Genomic DNA, 4,732 nt, shown 5'->3' with positions numbered 1-4,732 from the left:
ACTGTGTCGGAAATATCGAGGTGCTAGCCACCACCTACTCCATGGTCACCATCACCACCAACATCCGGTGTATGTCAGCCCTCTATCGGATGATTGAGCTCCAAGGAAGAGCCATGACCATTCTTGCTCGGACCGCCGTAGATGCCCAAGGACACCTCCAGGCCGCCAGAAGAGACCTGGTAATCCAAACCTATCAGCTTATCCAACGAGGCGTTCAGATCCATGACATGCAAGACAGAATCTCTGAGCTCGAAGGAGAAGTATCCGGCCTGGTGGACGGCATGATCGAGCTATCAGAGGAGAAAATGGAAGTGGAAATGGAGCTGGCGGTTGCCAATGCTCACCTGGACGAGCATCAAGCTGAGCTCGACGATATGCACGCCCTCCATATGCAACTAGAAGCTCAAGAGGACCCCGAGGAGGATGAGGGAGCGTCCAGTATGGACATTGAAGAAGACGGCGCCCCTTCTCCTACTCATAGTGTTCATTTGTAGATGAAGAGTTGCAAGGAACTCATTCTTTTGTTGTACTCCTCGGCAGCCTAAAATTTGGAAATAGTTGTAATAGGTTAGCCTTGAGTCGAGTGCTCCCTGTGTTGGAATACCTCTGTAAAGATCCAAATGAAATCAAATCTGAGTCTGACCTTTAACTCTTGCAAGGTGTTGGAATGTTATACTAAGTGAGTGGTGCTGCGACCACACACGCTATTTTCTGTGGGTCTGTTCAAGTTGGCCGACCCCGGTTCGCGAGATTGGATGCGCCGACCCCTCGAGGCAGTCTCCGCCTCGCCTGACCCCTTTTTAGTGTGGATCGTTGCCGACCCTTTTTCTCGGGAGGATCGCCTAGCCCGACCCCGTGGCTTAAGTTTGGATTTCAGGAGTCTGGGTAGGGTATGATTTGCCCGAAGTTGAGTACAAGGCTAAGATAAACGCTAACTAACATGATGATGAGAAGAGTGTATCTCTCCTATGAGGACGTGTGTTGCATTATCGGCAAGAGTTGTATTTGGGAATTTAACTTATGCGTTCCATCTGTTGGAGTACTTATAAGATTATGAAATTAATGGAACGTTAACTCTTGCAGATGGTGCATCGCACCAGATCTGGTTCTGTGCCCGGCAGCAGCGAACATAGACAGAATCTTCCCCCACCCCCGCCCTCGTCTCCACTAGAGGCAATCCTAGCGGCTCAAACCGAGCTGCTGAGGCATCTTGTACAAGGACAACAGCAGCAACCCCATGGTGGAAGGGCCCAGCAGCAGCCACCTGTTGCTCGCTATGAGGACTTTTTGGGGATGCAGCCCCCTTTGTTTCAGAAGACACAAGAACCGCTCGACGCCGACGCCTGGGTTCGTACGATCGAATCCAAGTTCGAGCTTCTCACCGCCCCGTGCCCTGACCATAGCAAGGCTCGGTTCGCAGCTCAACAGCTGCATGGTTCCGCCCGGCTCTGGTGGGACCACTACCATGCCATGTTGCCGGCTGGCCATGTGGTCAGCTGGAACGAGTTCAAGACCGCGTTTAAAGCGCATCACATCCCGGAAGGTCTCCTGGAGCGCAAGCTCAACGAGTTTCTGGCTCTTACCCAGGGAACCTGAGATGTTCTGCACTACGCCCAAGCTTTCAACAATCTGTGCCGTTATGCAGGCTATCACGCGGACACAGACGAGAAGAAGCGGGACAGATTCCGCCGAGGACTGAGCTTGGAGCTCAGAGAGAGGTTGAACCCCATTAAGGTGGATACCTACAACGAGTTGGTCAATCTGGCCATCTCTCAAGAGGATTGCATGCAGGCTCTCAAAGCCGATTAGAAGAGGAAGGCCTCCGTGGCATTTCCAAGCCAGCCGACTCGACGGTTCCGGATGGTTCCTCCACAAGCTCCCGGCCGACCCCCGCAGTCGGGAAGGTGGATTGCCCGACCCCCACCAGCAGCAGCGCCCCGTTTTCCCGGCTTCCAACCACAGGCGCCCCGGCTGACCCCACCCGCACCACCGCGCCCTGCAACTGGTAACCGTTGTTTCACCTGCGGCAAGGAAGGACATTTCGCCAAGGACTGCCCCAGAAGTCAGAGCCCACGCCCAGGGCAGAGCAATGCAGCGCCCCACCAAGGGAAGAAGCCCAAGGTGCAAGTTCGCCAAGGGCGACTGAACTTTACCCACGCAGCAGAGCTTCCCGAAGGTGCGCTGATAATGACGAGTACTTTTCTGATTCACGGTTTTTCGGCTTTGGTTTTGTTTGACTCGGGAGCTTCACATAGTTTTATCGGGAGAAAGACCCGTGACAAGTGTGGGTTACAAGAATGCCAAACCAGAGGGTCCTTTAAAATATCCACCCCGGGTGGAGTGATCACCTCTGATAGGATAAGTGTCAATGTGCCTATTCAACTAGGTCAAAACCTTTTCAAGGAGAATCTTATCATCCTTGACTTGGAAGGAATAGATATCATCCTCGGGATGGATTGGATGACCAGACACCAAGTGGTCCTAGATACAGCTGCTCAAACTCTCCACATCAACTCACCCTTCCATGGCAGTTCTACCCTATCCTTAAAATCTCCTAAGTCCGCACTCCCTTGTGCGTACCCTCTATCGGAAGCCCGGCTAGGAAACCTTCCTGTTGTCTGTGAGTACCCTGACGTGTTCCCAGAAGACTTGCCTGGCATGCCACCTGATAGAGACGTGGAGTTTTCCATAGAGTTGATCCCCGGCACCGCACCGATATCCAAGAGACCCTATCGGATGCCACCTGCTGAGTTGGTCGAGTTGAAGACCCAGTTGCATGATCTGTTGGAAAAAGGCTTCATCCGACCAAGCACATCACCTTGGGGTTGTCCCGCCCTGTTTGTGAAGAAGAAGGATGGCAGTCTCCGCATGTGTGTGGACTACCGACCCCTCAATGCGGTGACCGTCAAGAACAAGTACCCACTTCCACGCATTGATGTCTTGTTTGATCAGTTAGCTGGAGCAAAAGTGTTCTCCAAGATCGATCTTCGTTCGGGTTATCATCAAATCAAGATCCGACCCTGCGACATACCCAAAACAGCCTTCTCTACAAGATATGGACTATACGAGTACCTGGTCATATCCTTTGGACTCACCAATGCCCCCGCCTATTTCATGTATCTCATGAATTCAGTGTTCATGCTTGAGTTGGACAAGTTTGTGGTGGTGTTCATTGATGATATCCTAGTGTACTCAAAGGACGAAGAAGAACACGCCAATCATCTCCATGTAGTTCTCCAACGGCTGAGAGATCACCAACTCTATGCCAAGTTCTCCAAGTGTGAGTTCTAGTTAGATAGTGTCAAGTTTTTGGGACACACTATCTCCAAGGATGGTATAGCCGTCGACCCCAGCAAGGTACAGGAAGTTATGGACTGGAAGCCTCCTGCCTCAGTGCACCAGATCAGAAGTTTCCTTGGATTGGCAGGCTACTATCGGCGCTTCGTACCGGATTTCTCTAAGATAGCTAAGCCGATGACAGAGTTGTTGAAGAAAGAGGTCAGGTTCGCGTGGAGCGACAAGTGTGAAGAAGCCTTCAAGACCCTAAAGCACTTGCTGACCACAGCCCCAGTTTTGGCTCAGCCCGACCCTTCTAGGCCGTTTGACGTGTACTGTGACGCCTCTGGCACTGGACTTGGGTGTGTTCTTATGCAAGACAACCGAGTCACTGCCTATGCCTCACGGGCATTACGACCTCATGAGCTGAACTACCCGACCCATGATCTTGAGTTGGCAGCAGTGATCCATGCCTTAAGATATGGAGACACTATCTGATGGGCACCCACTACAACATCTACACCGACCACAAGAGCCTCAAGTACATCTTCACTCAAGCCGACCTCAACATGCGCCAAAGAAGATGGTTAGAGTTGATAAAAGACTATGACTTGGAAGTTCACTATCATCCCGGCAAGGCCAATGTGGTGGCCGATGCTCTTAGTCGCAAGAACTGTTGCAATTGCTTGTCGGCAACAACTTTCACCGAGACTCTGTGTCATGAGATGGGGAAACTTAGTTTGGAAATTGTTCCCCATGGAACCCTCGACCACATCACCCTTGACTCAGTTTTGGAAGACCAAATACGGTCAGCCCAAGTGGAGGATAAGGAAATAAAACGGATCATCAGGAAGATGTTATTGAAAGATGAAGGGTATAAGCATTTTCGACAGGATGAGACTGGGAAGGTGTATTATGAAAACCGACTGGCTGTACCAGCCGACCCCAACCTTAAGAAGCAGATCTTAGATGAAGCTCATCTCTCCAAGTTCTCAATCCATCCTGGCAGCAATAAGATGTACCATGATCTCCGCCAAACCCTTTGGTGGAGTGGAATGAAGCCGGAAATTGCCCGGTATGTTTCAGAATGTGACACCTGTCAACGTGTCAAAGCCAGCCATCTAAAGGTAGCGGGTACCCTGCAGCCCCTACCTATTCCCTCTTGGAAATGGGAAGACATCAGCATGGACTTTATAGTTGGACTGCCCCTTACATCACAGCGACATGACTCCATCTGGGTTATAGTGGACCGCCTGACCAAGACCGCCCACTTCCTTCCTGTCCGCACCACCCACACAGTCAAACAGTATGCAGAGTTGTACCTCGACCGCATAGTTTCCCTACACGGTGTACCCAAGACCATCATCTCTGATCGAGGAGTTCAGTTTGTGGCACGCTTTTGGGAACAGCTACAAGCATCCATGGGCACCAAGCTCATCCGTAGCTCAACATATCA

Source organism: Setaria italica, chromosome III (genome assembly GCF_000263155.2).
Source record: "Setaria italica strain Yugu1 chromosome III, Setaria_italica_v2.0, whole genome shotgun sequence".
Lineage (NCBI taxonomy): Eukaryota > Viridiplantae > Streptophyta > Magnoliopsida > Poales > Poaceae > Setaria > Setaria italica.
Note: the sequence above shows the minus strand (reverse complement) of the source record.